Source organism: Oncorhynchus tshawytscha, linkage group LG05 (genome assembly GCF_018296145.1).
Source record: "Oncorhynchus tshawytscha isolate Ot180627B linkage group LG05, Otsh_v2.0, whole genome shotgun sequence".
Classification (NCBI taxonomy): Eukaryota; Metazoa; Chordata; class Actinopteri; order Salmoniformes; family Salmonidae; genus Oncorhynchus; species Oncorhynchus tshawytscha.
In genome coordinates, this window is record NC_056433.1 from 63,670,300 (window position 1) to 63,689,412 (window position 19,113).

Consider the following 19,113-nt stretch of genomic DNA (forward strand, 5'->3'; position numbering starts at 1 on the left):
TCTGTTACTTGAACTCTGTGAAGCATTAATTTGGGCTGCAATGAGACTGGTAACTCGAATGAACTTATCCTCTGCAGCAGAGGTAACTCTGGGTCTTCCTTGATAATGGACTGTCATTTCTCTTTGCTTATTTGAGCTGTTCTTGCCAAAATATGGACTTGGTCTTTTACCAAATAATGCTATCTTCTGTATACCAACCCTACCTTGTCACAACACATCTGATTGGCTCAGACTTATAAGTGGCTATTTTGAAGAATCTAAAATCTAAAATATATTTTGATTTGTTTAACACTTTTCTGTTTACTACATGATTCCATATGTGTTATTTCATAGTTTAAATGTCTTCACTATTATTCTACAATGTAGAAAGTAGTCAAAATAAAGAAAAACCCTTGAATGAGTAGCCGTGTCCAAACTTTTGACTGGTACTGTATGTGTCACCCATTAGATCGACTGTGTGGCAATGTGGGTTGTTTATTTCAGTCTTTTCAGAACTAAGCAACTAACTTGTTGCTGTACCATGTTTGTATCAGGACTGGTTAGCCTACAGAGGGTGTATAAACCTACAGGTAGTATCAAGCCTGATTAGTATGTACATCAGGCCGGGTTAGTTGGTATAGAGGTTAGCCTGAGAGTCTGCAGCAGGCAGGATGTTCCCACTGTTCAGGCTATCAGGGCGGAAAATGTGTGTTTGTCACCCAGCTCAGTCACACAACTCACAGCTCAGTCATGGCTCAGTCATGGTCTCCACAGACATACACAAATCGCCATACACATCCCTCTCCAGTCAGGAAGAAAGATAAGTCTGTTTAACCAGCACAGCTTTATACAGCCTCCAGACCTGCAGACTACTATGGCACTACGGCTGTTATCATTGTTCTGATCCAACTGTAGTTAAATGATTAGCTGGTGATTAGGTTCTTATACTCATGTTTTTTCTTGATGTATTTTATGTTGACAGATAGATCTTTCATTTAGCAATGACCTCAGACTTAGTTTGGGAGGAAAATAATGGAGGTTTTCATGTCAAAAAGGAAACCCTGTTCCAGCTGTCCAGAATGCATGAAATATGACTGTGACATTAACAACTGTAAAACGGTGGTAGTAAAGCAGTCACGCCAACCCATAGGCCTAACTCATATCTCTCTCTCAGTGGTGAACAAGTTTTGTGTTTTTCATTCCTGAGTTATGATCATTCCATGACTCAGAACTCTCGGCTTGGTTCTGTTGTCCTCTCACTGCTCCCTGACCAGCAGAGTAACCCCCTATGGAACCTGGTTCCACATCTACACTCAAATTCCAAGAGAGAGCAGAGAGAGAGGAGGGGAGAAGGAAGGGGAGAGACCACACTGGCTCTCCCTGAGACTGGGCACAACATCCAGGAATGTTCTGTGCTGTCAAGTCCCTGACGGCACACACACAAAGAAGCATACACACACAGATCTGTATTGTAAAGTCCCTTGGGCAGGCCTCGCATAACTTTCCCTCTTCAGAGAGTTAAATAATGGTTAAATAAAATACAAGAGAAGAGCAGAGGAGGAGTGGGAGATTTAAAGAGAGATAGGAGAGGGAGATTTAAAGAGAGATAGAAGGGGGAGATTTAAAGAGAGATGGTAGATGGGAAATTTAAAGAGAGATACGAGAGGGAGATTTATAGAGCAATAGGAGAGGGAGATTTAAAGAGAGAGAAGTGGGAGAGAAAGAGAGTAAGAGAGTAAGTGAGGAAGGAAGGAAGGAAGGAAGGAAGGAAGGAAGGAAGGAAGGAAGGAAGGAAGGAAGGAAGGAAGGAAGGAAGGAAGGAAGGAAGGAAGGAAGGAAGGAAGGAACCGAGAAAGAGATAGTAAGTGAGGAAGGAAGGGAGAAATAGAGATAGTAAGTGAGGAAGGAAGGGAGAAAGAGAGAGTGAGGAAGGAAGGAAGGGAGATAGAGATAGTAAGTGAGGAAGGAAGGGAGAAATAGAGATAGTAAGTGAGAAAGGAAGGGAGAAATAGAGATAGTAAGTGAGGAAGGAAGGGAGAAATAGAGAGATAAAGTGGATATACAGATAATGTATTGTGTACAGAGTAAGAGATGGTGAACCTGAGACTTTAAGACTTGTGTTGGCTTACAGAGTTAATGGCTTTAGTTCAACAGGCTAATACAGTCTTGTGGCACACAGACCTGGATTAACATTGATGCATGTTCACGTACCTGCACACACACAGTTGGTAACTCAGACGGTACAGCAGACAGAAGGAAAAGTAGTAAGCTGTGTGATTTAAACAGTCCCCTGGGTAAACGGAATGGTACCTCAGTCTTCTGCTACTATGTGTGTGAGCGCGTGCGTGCATGCGTAACTGTGTGCATACCTGCCTGCGCTAAGCCAGCCTGTTAAATACAGAGCAGTGGATTTATGTTGAGAACAATACCATTGGAATTGAAATTAGGTGATTTAACTGTTGGCTGCATTGTGTGGGATCCCTGAGCACACCAACCATCAGACTTATAGGTGAACTGTTAAGTGGAATTATTTAATGCTAGTGCCCAAGGCCATCCCCACCCAGGCCCCTCCTAGAACCTGTTCGGAAATTGATAGAATTGATTTAACATGTTATATTTAAATGTCTTATAATCATCAAATTGTTTATTTCAGACATGTATGACAAATGTCACAATCATTAATTGAAATGTGTTCTAAAATCCCATAAACCCTTATTTGTCTCAACTAACAGTGTTCCTAGTCTACGCAGATCTTCTTGTCGTAATGTAGCTTTACTACAATATAAGTGTTGATGTTAATTTTACAGGAGTGTTGCTTGTAGGTTGTCACTTCTCTCGATCCCCAGACACTGCCAAATCTCTTATTTTCCTCCTGATGTTGCAGCTCCTGCACTTATTGCTGCTATTGCCAATGCAGGCAATTCTGGAGCTGTGAACAATGCCAATTCTGGAGCTGTGAACAATGCCAATTCTGGAGCTGTGAACAATGCCAATTCTGGAGCTGTGAACAATGCCAATTCTGGAGCTGTGAACAATGCCAATTCTGGAGCTGTGAACAATGCCAATTCTGGAGCTGTGAACAATGCCAATTCCGGAGCTGTGAACAATGCCAATTGTTAGGGATATCTCCATTTCAAGGTCTCAGCTTAGAGAAAATAAGCCTCGTGAGGTTTTGGTCTGTCACATGCATGACCCAGTATTGGACAGTCACATGAATGAAGCAATCGTTAATGATTCATTTATCATGAATAAGCTAAATCATGCAATATGACTTGTCAGTACATAAGGGAACTAAACGGGACTGTCCCATCAGAGCTCCTGACAGACGTTCACAATGTGCATCAAGTTTGTTGGAACCTCTCCAGTGCGCTGACAATAAACAAAGATTCATTTAAGATTGACTTTGAGTCTCCTGTGTAAGAATGTACCTTGTCACTTCACTTTGACCTTAAAGTAGCTGTTGAGAAATAACGTAGAAGATTTAGCCACACTGTTTCCCCCGCACTATTTCCATGGCAGAGTCAGTACATTCACATATTGTTAGCTGATAACACTGCCATATATTTATTTGCATGAAAATGTGTTTAATACTGACTCTCATTCCCATAATTTCCGGAGGATGTGTTGCCCATTGTCATACGTTCTTTGTGTAGCCGTAAGGGATAAAATATTACCACAACTATGACCCTTCATATTAATATGCCCAATGAGTTGTCAATATCACTCATTTCTTCCTCTTCAGACATGTATCTATGGGATATATTGGCTGACCTATAGATGGTGATTAGACATTGACATGACAAAGATATGATTTGATCTCTTAGAACACAGGTATAATGCTTTGCTTTGTCAAAAACATGTCCCAGTCATTTTCCAATGGAACTATGTAAAATTGTCTTGCATGTTTCCGAAAAAGAAACAGTAAGTCGTGCATTCTTTCATAGATTAAAAATGTTGACAAGACCTGCTCAGTTTATTTCAAGTCATGCATACAAATGAGCTTGCTTTTAATATTTTTTTTGTTCAATGTCTGTTTCTACAGGTCGTACCTAGGGTCTGAGTTTTAGTGAGGTCGGGAGCTTCGACTCCAGTAAAGAAGTTCAAGCTAATTTATTGCATTTCCATACACCGCAAAAATACTATTTGGAGAACAGCAAAAACAAGCATAAATTACCCTAGCCATTATACCCTAGCCATTATACCCTAGCCATTATCACACATTGATTGCTGCGTGTAGCTTCATTCACCTCAGTCAATCTCAAATCAAATAAAATTTTATTAGTCACATGCGCCAAATTCAGTGAAATGCTTATTTACGAGCCCCTAACCAACAATGCAGTTTTTAAAAAATTTAAAAATATGGATAAGAAAAATAAATAAAAATAACAAGTAATTAAAGAGCAGCAGTAAAATAACAATAGCGAGACTATATACAGGGGGGTACCAGTACAGAGTCAATGTGTGGGGGCACCGGTTAGTTGAGGTAATGCAGTATGTACATGTGGGTAGAGTTATTAAAGTGACTATGCATAGATGATAACAACAGCAGTGGTGTAAAAGGGAGGGGGGGCAATGCAAATAGTCTGGGTAGACATTTCATTAGGTGTACAGAAATCTTATGGCTTGGGGGTAGAAGCTGTTTAGAAGCCTCTTGGACCTAGACTTGGCTCTCCGGTACCGCTTGCCGTGCGGTAGCAGAGAGAACAGTCTATGACTAGGGTGGCTGGAGTCATTGACAATTTTTAGGGCCTTCCTCTGACACTGCCTGGTATAGAGGTCCTGTATAGCAGGAAGCTTGGCCCCGGTGATGTACTGGACCGTAAGCACTACCCTCTGTAGTGCCTTGTGGTCGGAGTTCGAGCAGTTGCCATACCAGGCAGTGATGCAACCATGCTCTCGATGGTGCAGCTATAGAACCTTTTGAGGAGCTGAGGACCCATGCCAAATCTTTTCAGTCACCTGAGGGGGGAAAGGTTTTGTCAAGCCCTTTTCACAAACTATTAACTTTACAATTAGCCATCACACATGAACTGTTAGCAGGAAAACTGATGTGGAGACCTTGATCTGTTAGCAGAAATGGTAATTTACAGAACCTTTTTTTCAAAAACAAAAATCTAACTTACAGAAAATGTCCTGAAATTGTACACATTTTGCCACGGGGTGGGGAGAAAATATTGTGCCCTGCGTACCTGATCTGTATTCGGCCATGATTATTACACGTTTTGATAGCTGGCGAAATTAACTAACCAATCTAAAAAATGTTAACTGACATGGGCTAATGCACAACCAAGTTTCTAACTCCCAACAGTAAGTTGAGACACCGACTGAGTTCCTGCAAAAAGAAAAAATAAATATATTTGAAAACACCACCAGGTTCGGACCTCTGTGTCCTCATATGTAGCTATGGCCCTGTATTGCTATAATTTTTTGAACTCACTTTTCATTCTGAGGATGAAAAAAATCTACATGTTTGGGAAATATTTGTCAAAGGAATCAGATCCACATGTGATCTGGAAACAAACCACCATTCATTTTACACTGAGAAGAACACAACCCACGTCTCTTGTGCTGCCTCCCCATCTCCCCCTTTGCGTTACAGTAATGAGCTTATCCATACTGTGGCGTCTAATTCAACACAGATGCACTAATTTCCACATCTGCTTTATTTATACTCTGTCCAATGAGGGCCTGAGGGTGGGTGGGTGGGTGTGTGTGTGTGTGTGTGTACGAGCGAAATACTTGCGTGTGTGTCTGATTCTGCAATGACTGAGAAGCTGACCTACAAATGTAATTGAATTGAAAACATTTCAAACAATTTTTGGAGACAAATACAACACAGCCCCAATGCAACTTCATTCACTGTCCCCAATGGCAGTAGCAAGAGTTCAAGCCAAGCTTTTATCAGGGCAGTGTGTGTTCATTCGTACGTGCAACATGTGTTTGGGAGTTGTTTTTTTTGTTCGTTGCTTCAGATATATTCTAGGGGGCTTTTTCACCATATTACCATATTGGTTTGGAGCGTTTTTCCCAATCTCTGGTGTGTTTACCCCCTTAGTTTGGTATGTTTGGACTGGTGTGAACACTATCCACACTGGATTGCACTAAACAATGCAAAGTGGTTCCCTCAAAATAGGTGGTCTTGGTTCAATTAAATTTGTACTGTGGTGGGGTCCACTGTAGGTGAGAACGCTGTCTGGACCAAACACAAAAGAACCAGAGTCGTGCAGTATTATTGGTTATTCGACTGGGAGCATTTGATGAAATGCAGCACACAGCATCAGAACTTGAGATCTGTGCAACATTCTGAGTATAACAACACATTTATGCAGAATAGGAGAGACGGGGGCTGTACATGCTACTGAATATAGCCTTTTCAAGTCACAGTCAGTTTCCTTTCGCATTTGTTGTTGGAAGACCAGAGCAAAAGTACTATGAAGATTGGTACACACAAGTGATGCTTCATGATAATCATAGATTATTTAACGTGAGCATTTCTGTCCATTAAACAAATTAATTGCATAGACATGGGTTTGTTGAGGCGTTTTAGTTCGTTTGACATTTGGCAATGTGAAATCAACTGGACTAAAAAAAAAAGAAGCTATGTAACAAATAATCTAACTCTGATTCAAACTATAGCTCAAAACTATGTGTGAAAATACACTTAATTCTCTCTATTCCCTTTGCACTCATCCCTCTGCACCTCTCATCCCGCTGTACTCTGACTCATCTGCTGACCTCATGATTACTCATCATACTGTTGGCAGTTTTAACGAGCATTTCCAGAAACCTCCACATTACCTCTTCCTGCTGGAGATTCTGACCACAGATCAACCAGTCTCACACTGACCAACATCGACCACAGCCTGGGGAGTATTGAAAGGGTTTGGACCACATGGTAAGCAGGGTTAGTTGATACGAAAAAGGAGAAAACGTTTTAAAATGAGGTGAAACTTGTCCAATAAGAAACACTTGTTTTTTTTGTTCTATGTTGTGTCCTGCTGAACACACTTAGGTCAAACAGGACAGTGGAGGAGGAGATTCTCTCTGGGGTGGAACAGCAGGAGGAGGAGATTCTCTCTGGGGTGGAACAGCAGGAGGAGGAGGAGATTCCCTCTGGGGTGGAACAGCAGGAGGAGGAGGAGATTCTCTCTGGGGTGGAACAGCAGGAGGAGGAGGAGATTCTCTCTGGGGTGGAACAGCAGGAGGAGGAGGAGATTCTCTCTGGGGTGGAACAGCAGGAGGAAGAGAAGATTCTCTCTGGGGTGGAACAGCAGGAGGAGGAGATTCTCTCTGGGGTGGAACAGCAGGAGGAGGAGGAGATTCTCTCTGGGGTGGAACAGCAGGAGGAGGAGGAGATTCTCTCTGGGGTGGAACAGCAGGAGGAAGAGAAGATTCTCTCTGGGGTGGAACAGCAGGAGGAGGAGGAGATTCTCTCTGGGGTGGAACAGCAGGAGGAGGAGGAGATTCTCTCTGGGGTGGAACAGCAGGAGGAGGAGGAGATTTCTCTGGGGTGGAACAGCAGGAGGAGGAGATTCTCGCTGGGTTGGAACAGCAGGAGGAAGAGAAGATTCTCTCTGGGGTGGAACAGCAGGAGGAGGAGGAGATTCTCTCTGGGGTGGAACAGCAGGAGGAGGAGGAGATTCTCTCTGGGGTGGAACAGCAGGAGGAGGAGGAGATTCTCTCTGGGGTGGAACAGCAGGAGGAGGAGGAGATTCTCTCTGGGGTGGAACAGCAGGAGGAGGAGGAGATTCTCTCTGGGGTGGAACAGCAAGAGGAGGAGGAGATTCCCTCTGGGGTGGAACAGCAGGAGGAGGAGGAGATTCTCTCTGGGGTGGAACAGCAGGAGGAGGAGGAGATTTCTCTGGGGTGGAACAGCAGGAGGAGAGAAGATTCTCTCTGGGGTGGAACAGCAGGAGGAAGAGAAGATTCTCTCTGGGGTGGAACAGCAGGAGGAGGAGGAGATTTTCTCTGGGGTGGAACACAGCAGGAGGAGGAGGAGATTCTCTCTGGGGTGGAACAGCAGGAGGAGGAGGAGATTCTCTCTGGGGTGGAACAGCAGGAGGAGGAGGAGATTCTCTCTGGGGTGGAACAGCAGGAGGAAGAGGAGATTCTCTCTGGGGTGGAACAGCAAGGAGGAGGAGATTCTCTCTGGGGTGGAACAGCAAGAGGAGGAGGAGATTCTCTCTGGGTGGAACAGCAGGAGGAGGAGGAGATTCTCTCTGGGGTGGAACAGCAAGAGGAGGAGGAGATTCTCTCTCGGGTGGAACAGCAGGAGGAGGAGGAGATTCTCTCTGGGGTGGAACAGCAGGAGGAGGAGGAGATTCTCTCTGGGGTGGAACAGCAGGAGGAGGAGGAGATTCTCTCTGGGGTGGAACAGCAGGAGGAGGAGGTTCTTTCTGGGGTGGAACAGCAGGAGGAGGAGGAGATTCTCTCGGGTGGAACAGCAGGAGGAGGAGGAGATTCTCTCTGGGGTGGAACAGCAGGAGGAGGAGGAGATTCTCTCGGGTGGAACAGCAGGAGGAGGAGGAGATTCTCTCTGGGGTGGAACAGCAGGAGGAGGAGGAGATTCTCTCTGGGGTGGAACAGCAGGAGGAGGAGAGATTGTCTCGGGTGGAACAGCAGGAGGAGGAGGAGATTCTCTCTGGGGTGGAACAGCAGGAGGAGGAGGAGATTCTCTGGGGTGGAACAGCAGGAGGAGGAGGAGATTCTCTGGGGTGGAACAGCAGGAGGAGGAGGAGATTCTCTCTGGGGTGGAACAGCAGGAGGAGGAGGAGATTCTCTCTGGGGTGGAACAGCAGGAGGAGGAGGAGATTCTCTCTGGGGTGGAACAGCAGGAGGAGGAGGAGATTCTCTCTGGGGTGGAACAGCAGGAGGAGGAGGAGATTCTCTCTGGGGTGGAACAGCAGGAGGAGGAGGAGATTCTCTCTGGGGTGGAACAGCAGGAGGAGGAGGAGATTCTCTCTGGGGTGGAACAGCAGGACAGTGTGCTGCTCTGATGGTAATGTCAACATGACTTCATACACTGGACATTAATACACATCACAACAGGCAGGCTGGAGAATGGTTTATTGATAGACATTTGGCTGTCATACATTTACATCATTCCCATTCTCCCTCCCCCAACCTGTTGAAACATACACCCTATCTCAATGGTGAGGAGAGATTGCCCAGGAAATTCAGGGATCAAGGAAGGTAGGGAGAGGCAGATGACTCAGCCTTTAGTGTGGATGAGAGAGAGAAGGGGGGACAAGTGAAGGGAGGAGGGAGAAGGGGATGTTAAATGAAAACCACATGCAGGTTGAATCTCTCTTATTGTCTTGAACTCAAACCAGCTGGCTGCTCCTGGTTCATCCTTCAATATAAACATCCCTGCAGTCTCCCACGTGCATGTGCACGCACATACGCACGCACAAGCACAAGCACAAGCACAAGCACACACACACACACACACACACACACACACACACACACACACACACACACACACACACTCTGATCAATACTAAACCCAAACCCTGCAATACCAACTTGAACCTCAGGGGCTAGCCATCTTCTGACTTGGGACCCCTGATATCACTATGCAATGCCTCTCTCAAGTCGGTGGGGGGTTGTGGGGGCAGGAAATAGCCTCTCCAGCTCCAAAGCCTCTGCTGTTGATCTTGGAACGCTGCAAAGCATGCTGGGGGATACACTGCAGCTGAGTGCACTAACAGGCCTGCCCTGGCCAACACACACACACAGAATGTAGAGTGTTTTATTGATTATTGCTGAGTCACATATCACTATTCCCCTTTTCCTTTTCTCCTTCCGTTTCATCCTTATCCTTTAATGACTCTATTCCCCCTTTCCTTTCCCACTCTCTCCCTCACCCCCTCCTTTTAACACTCCTACTCTCTTCCTCTCTCCCTCACCCCTCCCCTCACTCTCTTCCTGTATTCTCCTCCCTTCCTTTTAACACTCTCCTACTCTCTTCCTGTATTCCCACTCTCTCCCTCACCCCCTCCTTTTAACACTCCTACTCTCTTCCTGTATTCCCACCCCCTCCTCTCTCCCTTCCATTCCCACTCCCCTCCTTTTAGCACACTCTTCCTGTATTACTCTCTCCCTCACCCCCTCCTTCCTCCTACTCTCTTCCTGTATTCCCACTCTCTCCCCCCCTTTTCACCCCTCCTTTTAACTCTCTCCCTCACCCCCTCCTTTTAACACTCCTACTCTCTTCCTGTATTCCCACTCTCTCCCTCACCCCCTCCTTTTAACACTCTCCTACTCTCTTCCTGTATTCCCACTCTCTCCCTCACCCCCTCCTTTTAACACTCTCCTACTCTCTTCCTGTATTCCCACTCTCCGTTTCCTCCTCTCTCCTTTCCCTTTCTCACAGTCTGCCACGTTGTTACATGTGCCATGAATATACACTGTTCTCGTTTTCTCTTTGTCACTTTTTGTTCTATCTCTCCCCTTCTCTCGTTATCTCTCTGTGCATTGAGCTGACACCCCCGATTCCTCCAAGGCTCCAGGTAAACAGCCCTGCCCACAGGACATCCTTTCTGTCAGACACTACAGAGACTGACGTCACTACCCTGCCCCCAGTAGTGAAACACTCACTCAAACATGCAACACGCAGTAACACACACTCGCACCACACATTCACACACACACGCACAAGGGACTGACACACACATGGACGTGCATGCACGCACACAAGGAGGCAGGCAAGCAAGGAGGCAGGCAGGCAAGCATGGACGCGCAGGCAAGCGCACAGACACACACACAATAACTTGTGTGTGGCAGGAGTGTGGCCAGAAAGTTGATTGTGGTTTTCTCCATCCTACGGTAATGGTTAGCAGACCGTAAGACTGAAAAACTGCGAAAGAAAGGAAGAGGTTGCAGCATGTTTCTGTTGTTGAGTCATTAGACAGCCTGTTGTTTGTCCAGACTGATCAAAGACCAGACACTCTCTCCATTTATGACTGCTGGGGAGTGTGTATGTGTGCGACTGCATGCATGTGTGTGAGCGTGCGTGTACTGGCTCAATCCTCCTACCAGATGCTGTTGATCTAAATGTTACTGTTAGTACAGCTCTCTGTTTCTGAGCCAGGCACACACGCCAGTCTCTGTCTGTCTGTCTGTCTGTCTGTCTGTCTGTCTGTCTGTCTGTCTGTCTGTCTGTCTGTCTGTCTGTCTGTCTGTCTGTCTGTCTGTCTGTCTGTCTGTCTGTCTGTCTGTCTGTCTGTCTGTCTGTCTGTCTGTCTGTCTGTCTGTCTGTCTGTCTGTCTGTCTGTCTGTCTGTCTGTCTGTCTGTCTGTCTGTCTGTCTGTCTGTCTGTGTCTGTCTGTCTGTCTGTCTGTGTGTCTGTCTGTCTGTCTGTCTGTCTGTCTGTCTGTCTGTCTGTCTGTCTGTCTGTCTGTCTGTCTGTCTGTCTGTCTGTCTGTCTGTCTGTCTGTCTGTCTGTCTGTCTGTCTGTCTGTCTGTCTGTCTGTCTGTCTGTCTGTCTGTCTGTCTGTCTGTCTGTCTGTCTGTCTGTCTGTCTGTCTGTCTGTCTGTCTGTGTTGGCAGGAGATGTGACAGCAGGAAGAACCATCAGCAGGACAGAGTAGGGGGCCGGGGATGGTATGCAGCTTTCGTGGCCATGAACTCAGCTGTAGACACATCAAGGGTGTTCTTGTTTCCTATATATGATGATGCCCCTTTGAGAGAGTGGGTCAGTTCATGGCAGTGGGTAAGGTGAAGGGGGAGAAAAGTGTTGAGGCTGACAGAGACGTGTGTGTCTGGTGTCACTCTGGCTCGCTCGCACACACGTTCACACACAGATAGGACTGTAAATAGAGCTGATGGACTCTTGATGGTCTTGTTCCTGGGGAGAGAGGAGCAGGAAGAGGAGAGAAGAGAAGATGATACCGCATGAATGTGCTGCCATGTTGTTGGTACTCAATGCCTGAACCTCCACACAAACACACACACACACACACAAACACACACACACACACACGCACGCACGCACGCACGCACACACACACGCACACACACACACACACATGACAGGTCTGTTTGATTAATCAGTGTTCCCAGATAGATCTGTCAGGCATGTGGATTATCCCTGGAGGACGAGTATCAGCACTCTGACCTATGCAAAACTCTGAAGTACCGACTCTGAAAGTCTCTCTCTCTCACATGACTCTCTGTCATTGTTGTTCTGCTACTGCAGGCCTGTGCAAAGGCCGGCCCGGGGGCCGTATGCGGCAGACAGTGACTGACAGACTGACACACACGTCACAGTTACAAATTGCGCAAATTGAGTTTTCAAAGATTTAAAAGAAAAGGAAAGTAGACAATGAATGTAGGTTGTTCCAGTGAGAGTGGACATCGAAATGTTTCTTTATTGAGGTATCAGGGAAAGCTGTGTACTTATCTGCAAAGAGAGCACCGCTGTCTTGAAAGACTACAACTTGTCCCGACACTTCCAGACAAAGCATGCAGAGAAACATAGGAATGTCTTCTGAGCAGAGGGCAAGTGCATCCAAAGAGTTGCTTTCTCAGTTGCAAAAGCAGCAAGGACTTTTCACAAAATTGCATTCAGCAAACATCGGAATTGCGAGAACAGGCTATGTAATGTCCCACAAAATTGCAAAACATTGCAAGCCATTAAATGAATAAAAGAACGTTTAATTGACTCTGCAGCAATACTTCCCTGTCAAGACGAACAGTGACGCGGCGTGTTGAGGACATAGCAGAGAATATGGATCAACAGTTGAAAGACAAGGTAAAGGATTTCTCCTTGGCCCTGGATGAGAGCAGTGATGCACGTGACACAGTGTAGTTGTTGATATTCTTACGAGGCATAACCCCAGACTTGGAAATTACAGAGGAGCTTGCTTCAGTGCTGTCAATGAAGAGAACAACCACAGGGAAAGATTTATTGGAGGAGGTTAATAAGTGTGTGGCAAAGCTGGGACTGAGTTTTGAAAAGTTATCCAGTGTGACCACTGATGGATGCCCAAACTTGACAGGAAATAACCTTGGCCTTTTGAAAAGGATACAAGATCAAATAATCTTGCATTGCATTATTCATCAGGAGGTGATCTGTAATTGTGTTCTGAAAAGGAGCCATGTTGTGGATACAGTCACTAAGCGGTAAACTTCATAAGAGCAAATTCTTTAAACCACAGGCTGTTTGTCTCACTGTTGGAAGAGCCAGAGTTGGGTCATGCAGATCTCCCCTACCACACAAACGTGAGATGGCTGAGTTTGGGGAAGGTGCTTAAAAAGGGGGTGGGACCTGAACTCGGAGATTGCTGAGTTTTTGCAAATGAAAGGAAAATATGTGGATTTCCCTCAATTACAAGATAAAGAATGGTTGGCTGATTTTGCCTTCACCATGGAAACCATGGCCCTCATGAATAAACTGAATTCCAAACTACAAAGCCTTCAAGGGAAAATTACTTCTCCTGACCCGCCAAGTCGAAGCCAACAATTTCACCCACCTTCCGACACTACTAGTCTGTTCCCTATCAGATGACCAGTGGGAGAAGTATACATCACTGCTGTGTGCTTTGAACGGTGAGTTTATCGTTTTCAGGATTTCAAAGTGTTGGAAAATGACATGCTGTTGGTTTCCTCTCCTTTCACCTTCATTGTGGATAACGCTCCCACTGACCTGCAACTTGACAACCTGATCACCGACAACAATGAGATAGGCTATAGAGAGGAGGTCAGAGAACTGTCAGTGTGGTGCAAGGACAACAACCTCTCCCTCAATGTGAGCAAGACAAAGGAGTTGATCGTGGACTACAGGAAAAGGCGGGCCGAACAGGCCCCCATTAACATCGACGGGGCTGTAGTGGAGCGGGTCGAGAGTTTCAAGTTCCTTGGTGTCCACATCACCAACGAACTATCATGGTCCAAACACACTTAGACAGTCGTCAAGAGAGCACGACAAAACCTTTTCCTCCTCAGGAGACTGAAAAGATTTGTCATGGGTCCCCAGATCCTCAAAAGGTTCTACAGCTGCACCATCGAGAGCATCCTGACCGGTTACATCATGGTCTGGTATGGCAACTGCTTGGCATCCGACCATAAGGCACTACAGACGGTAGTGCATACGGTCCAGTACATCACTGTGGCAAAGCTTCCTGCCATCTAGGGCCTATATACTAGGCGGTGTCAGAGGAAAGCCCATAATATTGTCAGAGACCCCAGTCACCCAAGTCATGGACTGTTTTCTCTGCTACCGCACGGCAAGCGGTACCGGAGCACCAAGTCTAGGACCAAAAGGCTCCTTAACAGCTTCTACCCCCAAGTCATAAGACTGCTGAACAATTCATCAAATGCCCACCCAGACTATTTACATTCACCCCTACCTACATGTACAAATTATCTCAATTAACCTGTAACCCACACACTGACTCTGTACCGGTACCCCCTGTATATAGCCTCGTTATTGTTATTTTATTGTGTTACTTTTATTATTTTTTACTTTAGTGTATTTGGTAAATATTTTCTTAACTCTTCTTGAACTGCACTGTTGGTTAAGGGCTTGTAAGTAAGCATTTCACGGTAAGGTCTACACTTGTTGCATTCGGCACATGTGACTTAATAAAGTTTGATTTGAACTTGAGCTTATCGATCTTCAGTCCGATGCAGTGATAGGAAAGCTATTCAAAACAATGTCACTGACGAGGTTCTACGCATCTCTCGATGACCATAACTTTCCAAAGATTAGGAGTCATGCTCAGAAGATGTTTGTACTGTTGAGTCAACGTATGTATGTGAACTGACACTTTCAGTGATGAAATATAACAAGTCAAAGTACATATCATCTCTTACTGACCCTCACCTCAGTAATCCTGTGCATATCGACGTCAGAAACTATACCTGACTTCACTGCTCTAGTCAATGCCCATTAGAGACTTCACTCCTCACACTGATTGAGTAGTTTAAATGTAATGTTGAGCTCTCTCTCTTTGTTGTGTTATCGTGCTTTACATTAACAAGATGTCTGTCCGTGGTGCTGAATGCACAGTGTACTTTTCCCTCTGTGTAGTTCATTGCATGGTTAATAATGAAAATACCTACCAAAAGGAGAGCATGGATGTGGTTTATTTCTGTGTATGTTTTAAAAGTAAGTAGATTTACAGTAGATATATCTGTCAACGCAGTCATACACATGATGTATAATCCTGTAATCTGATTCTGGCCCACGAGGACAAAAATATATTCTAATCTGTCCCTCCATGGAAAAGAATTGCCCAGGCCTGTGCTACTGGCTCAGTGTTTACTGGAAGACTCCAATTTACCTGGCTGAGCACTGAGGAGAAACACATGTGTGTTTCCGCTGTTGGAAAGCTCTGTGTATGTTGGGTGTGTGTGCGTGTGAGACTGGTGAGCAGTTATTCATAAAAGGCAATCAACCTCACAGAACTGTGATTAACACAACTCTTTCACACTACAATCTTAGAGAAAAAAAAGTCCTATCTAGAACCTAAAAGGGTTGTTCAGTTGCCCCTATAGGAGAACCCTTTGAAGAACCCTTTTTGGTTGCAGATAAAACCCTTTTGGGTTCCATGTAGAACCCTTTCCACATACATAATTCTTTCACTACGTAACTACAACGCTTTAACAATATAACCACAACTATCACATCATAGGGGTAACTACATCACTTTCACAATGTCAATGCAACCATTCCATAATAGTTTCTAAACTACAGATACATTGTGTTTGCTGAAACGCAGTGAGAACATAACTTCACGGTTGCTAACGACCCCCCAGGGAAAATAAATCCCATAATGCTTGTGGTTGTCTGGGTCAGAGTTTACTCTTTACAGAGGTAGGACCATGCATCTAAGACCTCAGAAATATTTGGGTGCTTTGCACCTGTAATGCCTGACTGCGGGTCTAAATATAGTATTGTTAATGGGTGTGTGTCAATACAAGCTGGACAGACCTCCACAGGGACACAAAGTTATGAAACATGTATAAATACCATATAAATAAAGTATAAATAATATCAGAGAGGAAGACTCACACCCTTCCTCATCCTCGCCTATTTCCTTATGGTTCCTGTTTTCAGGAAGTACTTTATAGAGTATCAATAATGCACACACACACACTCCACAGCCCTACTCCAGAGGAAACAGGGCTGTTGTGAACGTTTAAACAAAAAGACCATTTTAGCAAGTTCCTCCTGAGCAGGGAAACAAAGGAGGGAAGAGAGATGACGTCGCACAGCGGGAACTAGAGGGTCAACTTGTGGCACGGACGACACACCCAGGGACTTCACAGTACAAGGTTTAATCACACACACTTAATGTAACCTTTCACACACGAAATACACCCACCTTAATAAACACACACACCCAAGGTCTTCTGTGCCGGTCTTCTTATAGCCGTTTCCTTTTCCTCTATGCTTCGGTGGGAAGGATATTTACTGTAGGGATCATGAGGATGTTGTATCTGTGTGTATACTGTGTTTTTATAGCTATATTGGGATGCATTTACAGCTGAAGTCGGAAGTTTACATACACCTTAGCCAAATACATTTAAACTCAGATTGTCACAATTCCTAACATTTAATCCTCGTAAAAATTCCCTATCTTAGGTCAGTTAGGATCACCACTTTATTTTAAGAATGTGAAATGTCAGAATGATAGTAGAGAGAATGATTTATTTCAGCTTTAATTTATTTTATCACCCAGTGGGTCAGAAATGAACATACACTCAATTAGTATTTGGTAGCATTGCCTTTAAATTGTTAACTTGGGTCAAACGTTTCGGGTAGCCTTCCACAAGCTTCCCACAACAAGTTGGGTGAATTTTGGCCCATTCCTCCTGACAGAGCTGGAGTAACTGAGTCAGGATGAAGGCCTCCTTGCTCTCACACGCTTCTTCAATTCTGCCCACAAATTTTCTATAGGATTGAGGTCATGGCTTTGTGATGGCCACTCCAATACCTTGACTTTGTTGTCCTTAAGCCATTTTGCCACAACTTTGGAAGCATGCTTGGGGTCATTGTCCATTTGGAAGACCCATTTGCGACCAAGCTGTCACGTTCTGACCATCGTTCTTGTGTGTTTTCCTTGTTTTAGTGCTGGTCAGGACGTGAGCTGGGTGGGCATTCTATGTTGTGTGTCTGGTTTGTCTATTTCTATGTTTGGCCTGATATGGTTCTCAATCAGAGGCAGGTGTTAGTCATTGTCTCTGATTGGGAACCATATTTAGGTAGCCTGTTTTGTGTTGGGTTTTGTGGGTGGTTGTCTCCTGTGTCAGTGTTTGTACCACACGGGACTGTTTCGGGTTTTCATGTTTCTTTTTTTGTAGTCTATTTCATGTATAGTTTCGTTATTAAAAGTACCATGAATTATAACTACGCTGTGTCTTGGTCCGATCCCTGCTACACCTCTTCTTCAGAGGAAGAGGAAGAAGAGAACCGTTACACAAGCTTTAGCTTCCTGACTGATGTCTTGAGATGTTGCTTCAATATATCCTCATAATTGTCCTTCCTCATGATGCCATCTATTTTGTGAAGTGCACTAGACTCTCCTGCAGCGAAGCACCCCCACAACATGTTGCTGCCACCCCCGTGCCTCACGGTTGGGATGGTGATCTTCGGCTTGCAAGCATCCCCCTTTTTCCTCCAAACATAACATTGGTCATTGTGGCCAAACAGTTCTATTTTTGTTTCATCAGACCAGAGGACATTTCTCCAAAAGTTTGTTAACAAGAAATATGTGGAGTGGTTGAAAACAAGTTTTATTGGCCCCAGCCTAAGTGTATGTAAACTTCCGACTTCAACTGTATGTGCATAGATATAAGCACATCAATCCACTTTGCAACGTGTGTAGAGACTAACTGGTATAAATACACACTGGAGTGAGTTTCAAGTTGGGGAAGATAATTTTCACCATAAAAATGCACCTTTATAATAAAAGCATTACATGCATAATATATATATATATATATATACAGTGCATGTGTGTTTATTTATAGCTGCTGAGAAGCGGTCTTATTGCTGATATTACCTAACCCTATTGCAACTAGCTATTAAGATGACTGTATAACCTACCGAGTCATGAGGGCAGTCAAATTCCACGTGACCGTTTAGTCATGGTAATTAGGCTTCTCCAAGCTCTGATGCTGCTGATGGTCATTAGTAACCTACCAAACTTGATAACTACCTGGTCCTCAGCACTCTATTGTCCCTATAATCACTTTAACATTAATGCAAATGTAATTGAAAGTCTAATCAAACACTTCATGAGAGCCCATGAGCTCATGTTGCGCAACATTTCTATAGGCAATGCAATTGTGAGAAAACAGAGTTTTGATGGTCTCTATTTAAAAGAGGATCCCATCAGCTTTCTATAGGCTTACCTACTATATTTATTTCTCAACTTTCCTAATATTAAGCACATTACTTATATTTACAACAGGAGTATAGCCTACCTGGCTGGCATGAAAATGAACCACGTGAAAAGCGTCCTCCATTCACTATTTAAGTGCATCGATGCCCTGTTTCAAGAAAGGTACATGATAATGGTCCATTCTAAATCAATACTAATTTCACACATATATTATTTAGTATATGTAAAGGCAAGACTAAATCAAGAATAGTTGGTTGGGTGACAATATTATATTGTGAATTATATATTATCACTTGTGAATGAATTATTATCACTTGTGAATGATGCCCAGCTTAAGGCAAGAAATTGGGCATGCATTTTTCAAATCAGAGGCACACACCTCATGTAGCCTAGCCCATAGGTCCATATGTTTTGATAAGGTTTGTATCACAACTAAAGTGGCCAAATAGCTTCTTAAAATTAAGCACATTAATCCACTTTGCAACGTGTGTAGAGACTAACTGGTATAAATACACAGTGAGTGAGTTTCAGGTTGGGGAAGATCATTTTCACCATAAAAATGCACCTTTATAATAAAAGCATTACATGCATAATCACATTAGTGGTCACTTTTGAGAATGGTGTTTTCCTGCTATTGGAACATTTGTATTTATAGCCTAATTCATTGCTGCATTTATAATGAGATGAAATAGCCTAATACAGTGTATTCGGGAAAGTATTCAGACCTCTTGACTTTTTCCACATTTTCTTACATTGCAGCATTATTCTAAAATTGATT